This window comes from Tamandua tetradactyla, chromosome 13 (genome assembly GCF_023851605.1).
Source record: "Tamandua tetradactyla isolate mTamTet1 chromosome 13, mTamTet1.pri, whole genome shotgun sequence".
In the NCBI taxonomy this organism is placed as follows: domain Eukaryota; kingdom Metazoa; phylum Chordata; class Mammalia; order Pilosa; family Myrmecophagidae; genus Tamandua; species Tamandua tetradactyla.
The window spans coordinates 48785165-48796856 of record NC_135339.1 but is presented as its reverse complement, the minus strand read 5'-3'; the positions used below and the strand labels follow the sequence as shown (position 1 = coordinate 48796856).

The following is an 11692-nucleotide window of genomic DNA, read 5'->3' as shown; positions in this document are numbered from 1 at the left end:
AACAACCATTCTTGACTAAATCACATCACCTAGGGAGATGATCTCATTACAGTTTCAAATATACAGTATTGAATAGGGATTATTCTACCTTTATGAAATGGGATTTATATCAAAACATGGCTTTTCTTAGGGGGCATACTTCCTTTCAAACCAGCACATTACCTGATAAAGGCCATCTATTAAAAAAAATCCTTAAGCTAAGATCATACTTAATGATGGAAAACTAAATGATTTCCTGCTGAGATCTGGAGAAAGGCACGCATTACTTCTAATCAACATCACACTGGAAATCCTCACTAGTTGCAATATTGAAAGGCAAAGAAATAAAGCTTTGAATGATAAGACTCTATTTGAAATCTCTCAGCCACTGAGACTTTATTTTGTCTCATTTCTTTCTTCCCCTTTTGGTAAAGAAGGCTTTTTCATTCCTATGATGTCAGGTCCCAGTTCATCCCTGGAAGTCAGGTCCCACATTGCCAGGGAGAATTATTCCCCTAGGAGTCACGTCCCACATAGGGGGAAGGGCAGTGAGTTCACCTGCTGAGTTTGCTTAGGGAGAGAGGCCACATCTGAGCAACAAAAGAGGTTCTCTGGGGGTGACTCTTAGGCATAATTATCAAGAGGCTTAACTTCTCCTTTGCAGGAATAATCTCCGTAGGAATGATCCCCAAGACTGAGGGCTTAGCCTACTGAGTTTGTTGTTCCCACTGCTTGCAAGAGCATCGGGAATTCCCCAGATGGGAAGCTGAATATTTTCTTCTTTCTCCCCAGTCCCCCAAGGGGGACTTTGCAAATATTTTTTCATTCTCTGCTCAAATTATTCAGGGATGTATTGGGGCATCACACTAACCTGTACAAACCAACAAGATCTTATGCCTTTTTCAAAATTCCATGTAATTAAGGTGTTAAGTAAACTGATCAGACAAGTTAAGTTAGATAATGCACTACCCAAAATATAAATTTTGCACCAAATAAACATCTTTCCCTTTGGTCTCACACACAGGTTTGAAAACATGATACTGCTTTTTCAAATTCCCTTAGAATTTGCAAGTGTTTTGAAAGATAGACCCCAGGAATTAGAATCATGGGGTTAAATGATTAAAATTTGCATAAATTGTAAAATTTTGTTTAAATGTATAAAATTATACTCCAAAAATTATACTAGCAATTTACCCTCCTGCACAAAAAGTATGGGAGTGCTCAACTTCTTTATCCTATAATTTTGCTAGTATATTTTCAATCTTTAGACTGGAGAAAAATAAATATTTTTGTAATTTCCAAATTTGGTGGTTATTTATAGAGTAACTTTTTCATTGCAGGATGGTATCATTAGGAATACAAACACACACACTCTGAAAGTATTCTGATATATGTGTATGTGTGTAAAATGTATTTGTGTGTGTGTGTACAATTTATGTAATTCTTGGTTGGCATTTTGATTGAAGGGCTACAGAAATGATTCCAATATGTTTCAAATTAGTGTCATATCCACCAGTCCAAGTTCACTCTTATATTTAAGTTAATATTTGTATCGAAGTTTAGATTAATTTTTATTTTCTTTTTCTTCTGTCTCTCAAATGTAGCTTTAAATGAAATAAAAACAAATTTTATTTGTCTATAGCGTTCTCCATTCTAATATTTGTGTGTGGAGAAAATAATGGCTGGTTGAATGTTAGATTATTTTGCAAAATCCATATAGGGCTGTGACAAAGAGGAGAATTTTGTCTTTGAATGGTAAAATACATTCATTCACTTTTATACAAATGTTCTTTTATGCTGTTTATTCTTTATAATATAAGGATGCCCCATACCTAAAAAAAAAAAAAGAAAATGAATTAGATCTAAACATTGAGATATGAAAGAGGAAACAGGATCATTTAACATCAATATAAGTAAAAAATAATTGGTGTGTGGGTAGGTAGGTAGAGCATAGATAGTAGGTAGATAGATGGGTGGATAGGTAAATAGGTAAGTTCCAAACAATGACAATTCTATGAGCAATTTGCAGAATTCAAGGTTCATAAATGAAAACAATAAAAAGTGTGACTAGTTTGATTTTTTGTCAGAGTGGAAGAGAGAGATTGAGTCTAATAGATGTTTCTGTTTGAATCTTGCAGCATTTAGGGGTTCTCCTCTCTTGTAGTCGCCTCATGACCTGGGACTCCTTGACTGGGTCTGAGCTGTAAGAAACCAACCCGTTTTTGCCCCTCCTCCAATCTCTACCAGGCCCATCATCTGACCATTCTAGGGTGCAGCAACCTTTGCCCACCCCTAGTCTTCAACAGAGAGATAACCAAATACAGGTTCAATCACTTGTAGGTCAGAAGGTGGAGGAACAGATACAACAGGGAATATGGCAAAGGGAATAAGGGAAGGTCTTTTTCATGTAAGTGGAGGAGATAGAAAAGTAACAGAGGCAGAATGGGCATCATATGCCCCTTTATTCCTTTCTGTAGCCTCCTCCCATTCAAACAATTTCTGAACATCTCAAATGAGATATTATTCTGGAGTTTCCATAGCCTTGCAAGATAGTCCTGTAAACAAATACAATTGATTGTATCATAGCAGCTTAAGTGTTCTGATTTTTTTTAAAAAAGTCATTGGATGAAAAATAAATGAGTTGTTGACTGTTTCCTTAAATTGGATTCCTTAAGGAAAGGCAGTGGTTCAAGTAATTTTGTGTCTTCCTCACAAACTTTAGAAATAGTCTAAGAATCAAAGATATATGAAGCAAATGCTTCAATTCAATAACTCATGAAATATTTGCTTTAACACACATTCTAGTCTCTGACTAGAAAAACAGAAAAAATATATAGAACTTGTGTAACAAGATATAGAACTAAAAATAGTTCATGGGTTTACAGTCTTGGGGACAGATAATTCACGATTGACCAGAAAAAGCCTGCTTATTCTTAAATGGCTAACACCAGTTGGTTGATCTGACTCAAGCCATTGCACCTTTTATTGTATTCACCTCTTTCAGACTACTTGAAATTGCACAATCTTCCTTTCCACATATAAATTCATTTCATTAACATGTAAAATCAACATGACTTCAGTAAGAAATTTTTATCCCTAAATCACGATGATAGCAAAAACAATAATCTTTTAGCATGAATGTTTAAATAATTGCTTATATCATATTTTGGTTTTCGTGAAAAAACTATTCATACAAAAAATTAATTAAATATACTTACCTTATGAATGTTAGAAGTGTTATACTTATCTTATGAATGTTGAGCTTCCTTTCTTAAATTATAAGAAATCCACTATTCCTGCTTACAAATTTTAGGGGAAAAGCTACTGTGGAAGTGATTACTGTTATTTCTGAGGCAACGGAAAATGGAAAGAAGCAAGCTGCAGCTTTTGATCTGAAGTTACAAAACCCCTAAAGATCCAAGTTTTCTGATCTAAGAATTCCTAAATAGCATTGAGGAGCACACATTATAATTAATCTCCATAATGACATTTTTACTTCCTAGTGCATGAAAAATTGACAGGACTACAGACAGAGAAGCAACTGTAAAAGGCTCAGGAGAAATCTGTTAACTGACCTATGAATAATTCCTGAATTCAGCTTCAAACTCCTTCTTTCCAGAAAACTTCTCTCACAGACTCTCAGCCAAAGGATTGTAAAGGTAAAGCAGGCCCTTCAGATTTCTCCATGACTCATTCTCGCACCCCTAAGCCCCTTATCTCAGGTTGAGGGCTCTCACTGTTCCTTCCTCTGTACCCTTGCCTTCACCACACCATTTTGATGAACCTCAGTAGGATGGCACCTTCCTTTTCCTTCCACATTCAAGTAAACGTCCTGTTATTCTGTCCCTTATTAGCTGCAGGCCCTGCTATCTAATAAGTGAGCATGTGAACTCTGAGTTCATGCATTGAATAATTCTGAATGCTTAATGTGTTCTCTGCTACTGGATTTAATTTACCCTTAAATTCAAAATGTCATTCAGACATTTCCTTCAAAGCTTTGATCAAATGCCACCATATCAGTGAAACTTTTCCATGCCCACACTGTTTATAATTATAACACAGGCCCTACCCACGAATTATTGTCTCAATTTCACCTATTTCCTTCTAGACTCCTATATGATTTACATATATACACATTTCATATATACATCTATCGTCTGTCTCAACCTACTAGAATGTAATGCCCATTTGAACAGACTTTTTTAAAAAAATATTTTTATTGAAAAATCTTCACACATACAGTCCATACATGGTATATAATCAATGGCTCACAATATCATCACTTAGTTGTGTATTCATCACCATGATCATTTTTAGAACATTTGCATCATTTCAGAAAAAGAAATTAAAAAAAAAACCCTCATACATCCCATGCCCCTTACCCCTCCCTCTCACTGGCCAACAGTACTTCAATCTACCCAATTTATTTTACCCCTTATCCCCACTATTATTTATTTATTTATTTATCCATAAATATTTTTTACTCATCTGTCCATACCCTAGATAAAAGGAGCATCAAGCACAAGGTTTTCACAATCAAACATTCGCATTGTAAACGTTATATTATTATACAATCATCTTCAAGAATTAAGTCTACTGGAATACAGCTCAACAGTTTCAGGTACTTCCCTCCAGCCACTCCAATACACCATAAACTAAAAAGGGTGACTATATAATGCATAAGAATAACCTCCATTTATCACCTCTCAACTCTCTTTATTTTGTCTCATTTCTCTTTCCCCTTTTGGTCAAGAAGGCTTTCTCAGTCCTATGATGCTGAGTCCTGGCAAATCCTGGGAGTCCTGTCCCATACTGCCAGGGAGATTTACACTGGGAGTCATGTCCCATGTAGGAAGGAGGGTAGTGAATTCACCTGCAGAGTTGGCGTAGAGAGAGAGGCCACATCTGAGCAATAAGAGAGGTTCTCTGGGGTGAGTCTTAGGCCTCATTTTAAGTAGGCTTAGCCTATCCTTTGGAGGAATAAATTTTATATGTGCAAACCCCAAGATCTAGGGTTCAGCCTATTGATTTGGTTATCCCCATTCCTTGTGAGAATATCGGAAATTCTCCTAATGGGTAAGGTGAATATTTCCTCCTTTCTCTCCAGCCCCCCAAGGGGACTTTGCAATACTTCTTTACTCATTGCCCAAATTACTCTGGAATATACTGGGGCATCACATTAACCTGGACAAACCAACAAGATGTCACACACTGTTCAAGATCCCATGTACATATAATGTTCAACTAAACTGATCATTAAGTTAAATTAGGTAATGCATACCCAAAATATAAATTTTGCACCAAATAAACATCTCTCCCTTTGATCTCACACAGAAGTTGAAGTTTAAAAACATAAACAATATCATCGTTTACCCTGTATTCTGGTCTACCCCAGTCCTAAGCGGAACAGCTTCATTCATAACTCTAGCTGATCCTCTTTCAACTTTTTGAAACTTCCTGTATGGGTACTGCTGACTTTCATAGCTTCAGAGCCTAACTCTGAGTCTCAGGTATTACATAAATACCCAAACTTTCTGGGAACAGCCAGGTTATATACAAACAGCTCAGTATCTCAGAATTTAGAAATAGTAGTTACAACTCCTGAATATATTTGGCTGTTATAAGAGTTTACCAGCTAGGGTCCTTTACGATAGGCTCCGATCTGATAACACATGCTCTCAACTTCAGTTCAGTATTTATAATTAGTCTATATGAGTGAGGCATGATAATATTTGTCTTTTTATTTCTGACATTTCATTCAACATACAGTCCTTAAGGTTCATTCATCTAGTTGCATGCCTCGCCACTTTAATTCTTCTTGCAGTCACTCAAAAGTCCATTGTATGTACACACCACAGTTCCCCCTTCTATTCTTCATTGTACCCTTAGGCCACCTCCACCCATTGTGAATCAGAACGCTGCCACCATAAACACCAGTGTGCAAATGTGCATTCATGTCCCCACACAGGGTTCATCCAGGTATACACTGAGTAACAGAATTGCAGGATTGTTCCCTAGTCTCTGTGGAACCACCACACTGCCCTCCAAGGGGTGCACTTCTCAGTTTCCCTACTAATAGTGAGTGTCTTTCTTTACATTTCTCTAGCACTTTTTTCATTTTTAAAGTTTTAGTCCCACGTCATACAATCCAACCTAAGTAAATAGACATGACTTTGCCACGATAATATACCTGAAGACATTTCCTTTTCTTCCACAAAGAATCCATAGACCTCCCCCATGACTACTGCCTGTTGACATTTAGTTTTGGCAAAATACCTTTGTTACATTCAGTAGAAGCCTAATACAATGCTACTGTTGACTATAGACCCTAGCTTGCATTGATTGTATTTTTCCCTGTGTACCATCCATTTTCAACACCTTGCAATGTTGACATTCATTTATTCTCCCTCATGCAAAAATGTTTTTTTTTGTTTGTACATTTAATCACTATCATTGTTCACTCTAGGTATTCCTAAGTTATATCCTGAGTCTTTAGTCTCTATCTTTCGTTCTGGTTTCCTACATTCTGGTTTCATTCTGGCTTCAGCCCTTCTCCTTCAATCATACTCACATTTACCTTCATTCAGTGTACTTATATTATTGTGTTACAGTCAGGTAGTATCGTGCTAACCATTTCTAAATTTTTACAATCAGTCCTGTTGCACATCTGTATTCCTTCAGCATCAAAGGCCCAGCCTCTATCCTATTTCTACCTCCTGATAACCTGTGTTCTTAACTTCAAATCTCAAAGTTCACTCATTAATATTAGTTCATATAGTGAGACCATACAGTTTGTCCTTTTATTTCTGGTTGATTTCACTCAGCATAATGTCCTCAAGTTTCATCCACGTTATTACATGCTTTATGACGTTATTCTGTCTTGCAGCTGCATAATATTCCATAGTATATATATATACCACAGCTTGTTTGGCCCTTCTTCTGTTAATGGACATTTGGACCATTTCCATCTCTTGGCAATCATAAATAATGCTGCTATAAACATCAGTGTGCAAATGTCCATTTGTGTCCTTGCCTTCAGTTCCTCTGAACATATACCTAGTAATGGGATTGCTGGATCATATGGAAATTCTATACTTGCTTCCAGGGGAACCACCAAACTACCTTCCAAAGTGGTTGTACCATTTTACATTCCCACCAACAGTGGATAAGTGTTCCTCTTTCCCCACATCCTCTCCAGCATTTTCTGAATGTTTTCAATCAGTCCTGTTGCACATTCTGTGTTCTTTTTTTTTTTTTTTTTTTGATAATGGGCCATTCCAGTGGAGTGAGATGATATCTCATTGTGGTTTTGATTTGCATTTCCCTAATAGCCAATGAAGGTGAGCATCTTTTCATGTGTCTTTTAGCCATTTGTATTTCCTCTTATGAGAAGTATATGCTCATGTCTTTTGCCCATTTCTTTAATTGGGTTGTTTGCCCTTTTATTGTTGAGTTGAAGAATATCTTTATATATTCTGGATACTAAATCCTTATCTGACATGTGGTTTCCAAAATTTGTCTCCCCATTGCATTGGCTGTCTTTTTACTTTCTTTACAAAATTCTTTGATGCACAAAAGTGTTTAATTTTGAGGAGATCCTGTTTACCTATTTCTTCTCTCAATGTTTGTGCTTTGAGTGTAAGATCTAGGAAACCACTTCCTATTATAAGATTTATAAGATAGTCCCCTACATTTTCTTTTAAAAGTTTTGTGGTCTTAGCTCTAATGTCTAGGTCTTTGATCCATTTTGAGTTAATTTTTGTATAAAGTGTGAAATATGGATCCTCTTTCATTCTTTTGCATATAGGTATCCAGTTCTCCAAATACCATTTATTGAAGAAGATGCCCTGTCCCAGGGGCTGGCTTGACTGCCTTATCAAAGATCAATGGTCCATTTTTGAGAAGGTCTAGTTCTGAACACTCAATTTGATTCCATTGGTTAGTATATCTATCTTTATGCCAGTACCATGCTTTTTTAACCACTGTAGCTCATTTGAACAGACTTTTGTCTATTATTTTGTAAGAATTTGAGAATTCGAGAGTTTTGCCACGCAAAGGAGGACTCCAAGAGACGTTCTCTCATGCAACATGCAAGGGGTTTATTTTCCACACATGTGTGGGGCTCACTGAACACGCAGGAACAGAGAGCCCCGAGTCTGAGTTTGCAAAAGCTTTTTAAGGGGTAAGATGAGGGGGGTGGGGGTTGAGCATGGGTCACAGGTGCTGTTTTGCAAAAAAGCAGATAACGAACAGTTTTACAACAAGCATTTCTTAACAGTTTTACAACAAGTAATCTTGGTGCCAGGATTGTTTATCTTCAGCCTGATGGGGCCCATAACTCTTTTCTTTTCAACTCACACCAAATGTATAGCAGTGAATATAAGATGACACAAATGTTTTTGCTGGATATTTCTGTTATTCAGAAGCTAAAATATATGTAAATAGCTAAATTAAGCAGGAAAAATAAGCTACTGCTAAGCTTTATAAAATCCTTCTTTACATAAGAAAAGTTAGCTACTGTTAAGCTTTATAAAATCCTTCTTTACATAAGAAAAGTTAGCTACTGTTAAGCTTTATAAAATCCTTCTTTACAATTTTATTGTTTTATCCTGGAGACTAGAAGAAGGCCCTAGCACATAATAGTGCTCAATAAATATTTGTTGGATTATTTAATTCATCTGGGGTGGGTTTGGGAAATCTTTTTTGTGATCACCTTATGTGCCACAGTTTTTAAACTGCTACAGCTATTAAGCAATTGTCATTGTTTAATTATACCTCCTCTCTCTCCTTGCTGTTTCTACCTTATATCAGGCCTTCACCATCTCTTGCCTGAATTGTTACAACCTTGCTTGCTCTCTAGTCTGCTTCCAGATACAATTGTTCCTTCATCTGACTGCTAAAGTGAAATTTCTAAATTATAAAATTTGACCCAGTCTATATGTTCTAAAAGATTTCTTTGCCTCTCCATTGTTTTAGGATAAATCTTAGCATAGAGGACCCTCCCTGATCCTACTTGTTTCTATCTTGGTCTAAATGATTCCCATCCACTGATATGCTGGAAGCGGTTTGAACTGGTTCTTGAGAATTGATTGTATGCATCTCTTCCCAACCAGCATTCAGTGACTACACAGTGGTGGCTTGAAATTGGCTATGTTGAGAATATTTAACCCACGAAAACTGGCAAACTCTACAAATCAGGGCTCTTTTTCCCCCTGGAGAGACAGTTGGTCAAATAGTTTCCAGACACCATTGCACCCATCCCACCAATCACATAATGCTCATTGGTGCTCTTCAACTCCAGACTCATAGGAGCATGATATTCTATTCATGACACATTTTGATGGGATCCGTCAAATTGAGAAGCTGCTTGAAGTCTCTCAGTTTACCTTTAATTCTCATATGACTTTTGCACTGTAGTCCACAAATTTGTGGGACAAAATGAAATTTTAGATAGTCTATAATTTAAGTAAAAAATTGATGTTGTGGGAAGACTTGCAAGTTTACTTTGTGATTTCAGAGCTCTCTTCCTTCATATCAATGTACTTTCTAAAATCAGATCTTCCTGAACTGATTATAGGCACCTGAGAACATTATGCTTTTTCACACCTCTTTGGTCAGTTCTTGCTGTTCCCTAGGGTTGAAATTGCCGTTTCCTTTATAGAACTTCCCTCTCAGTTACTCAGGACAGGAATTCTGGAGTCATCTTCGATTCTTGTCTCGGTCTCTATTTTAGTTTGCTAAAGTTGCTGGAATGCAATATGCCAAAAATGGAACAGCTTTTCAAAAGAAATTTAATAAGTTACAATTTTACAGTTCTAAGGCCAAAAAATGTCCAAACTAAGCATCCAGGAAAAGATACCTTGACTCAAGAAAGGCTGAAGTCTGTCACATGGGAAGGCACATGGCTGGCATCTGCTGGTCCTCACTCCCCATTTCTTTGCTTCCAGTTTCTGATGCCAGTGGACCCTCTCTAAGCATCTATGGGCTTTCACTTAGCTTGTTTGGGACAAAATTCTGGTTTCTTTCTTGCTCAGCATCTCATGGAAAGGCACATGGTGACATCTGCTAGGTCCTGCCCATGTCTAACCATCTGCTTGTGGCACTCCAAGCATCTCTAAATAAATGTGTCTCTGTCAGCTCTGAAGCTGTCCTCCAAGCATCTGCATCTGAGACTTCTCCAAAATGTTTCCCCTTTTAAAGGACTCTAGTTAACGTATCAAAACCCATCCTGAATGGGTGGAGTCACATCTCCAACTAATCAAAAGGCCACACACACAATTGGGTGTGTCACATCTCCATGAGACGATCCAATCAAAGTTTTAACCCTAAACAATTGGTTTGGTCCCGCCTGATTGGATCAGGATTAAAGCATGACTTTTCAGGGGTACATAATAATTTCAAACTGGCACAGTCTCCAGCCCACATTAGCTCAGGAAATCCTATTGCCTCTTCTTTAATAATATATCTACAAATCATCTACATTTTCACCTCCACTGTTTCTACCTCGGTAAATCATCACTGTGTCTCCCATGAATTACTATAATGTTCTCTTGGCTTATCTCCTTGTTCTCACATGTGCCTCCTCTAGCCTATTCTAATTCAACAACCAGAGGGGATCCTTCTTAAGACATTAGACAGGTCATGTCTCTGCTATAAGCACTGCCATGGCTCCTCATTTCCTTCATTAAGACTTAAATTGTAACAACGACTTACAAGGTCCTGCAAAATCTGATTTATTGGTACCATCCTGGTTTCCACCTGCTACTATATTGTCCTGTTGACCCTATACGAACTATTCCAGGAACTTTCTGGCCTTAGATATTTCTAAGGCAGTCATGTATTAACTTTTTGGGGGGTATGTGATGGGAGTATGAAAGAGGGGGAGTTTTATGGGGGAAGAAAAGGCTGAAAGTCAGCATGATATTAGGAGTAGATAGTTGTTTTTTAAAAAAATGTGGTTCTTAAGTCTCTTGATGTTATAGATGAGATAATGGACATGTATAAATCTACTTATTTCAGTTGATTCAGTGGTAACTGCTGGCTAAGAATCACATTTTGCCATAATATACCACTATTGGTCTTAAAAAAACTGAAAATGACTTTAAACTGGTAAGATAATTAATTCTTGAATTTTTCCCATTCTTTCCTTTCCCATTGCATTATAAAGAAGAGGCAATCTCTTTTCAAGAGGGGAACTTACTTTGCCATAAGGTTTTGTTTTTTGTTTTTTTTTTTCTTTTTTTTTTTTACATGGGCAGGCACCGGGAATCAAACCCAGGTCTCTGGCATGGCAGGCGAGAACCCTTCCACTGAGTTACCATTGCCCGCCCTTTGCCATAAGATTTTATAACGAAGAATTGCTAAGAGCCAAGAAGGAGACATAGAATGAAAACAAATTCCCAGGAGAAAGTCTGAACCACTAAAAGAATATCTTTGAATAGAGCAGCTGTGTTATGTGGGATATTGGATTGAGAAGAAAAACAAAAGCAATTAAAAGCAGGAGACCATTTTTTTCTTTTATGATGTTTGAGAAATACAAGTAAAGGTTTTTATTAATTTGTAATATGTTTCAGTTGCATCAATCCTTTTAAAAAATGTTTATTGTGAAAAATAACACATTTAATGTTATTTTTCACATAACATGATATACAAATAAGTAATACATTTCATATAACATAATATACAAATAAATTTCATATAACATAATACGCAG

General features: G+C 36.8%; 1 protein-coding gene across 2 annotated transcripts in view; it reads left to right on the top strand.

The window, feature by feature from the left end:
* RNLS (renalase, FAD dependent amine oxidase) overlaps nt 1–11692 on the top strand; it is a 416087-nt gene that overhangs the window by 49061 nt on the left and 355334 nt on the right. The gene's annotated exons all lie outside the window — the stretch shown is intronic.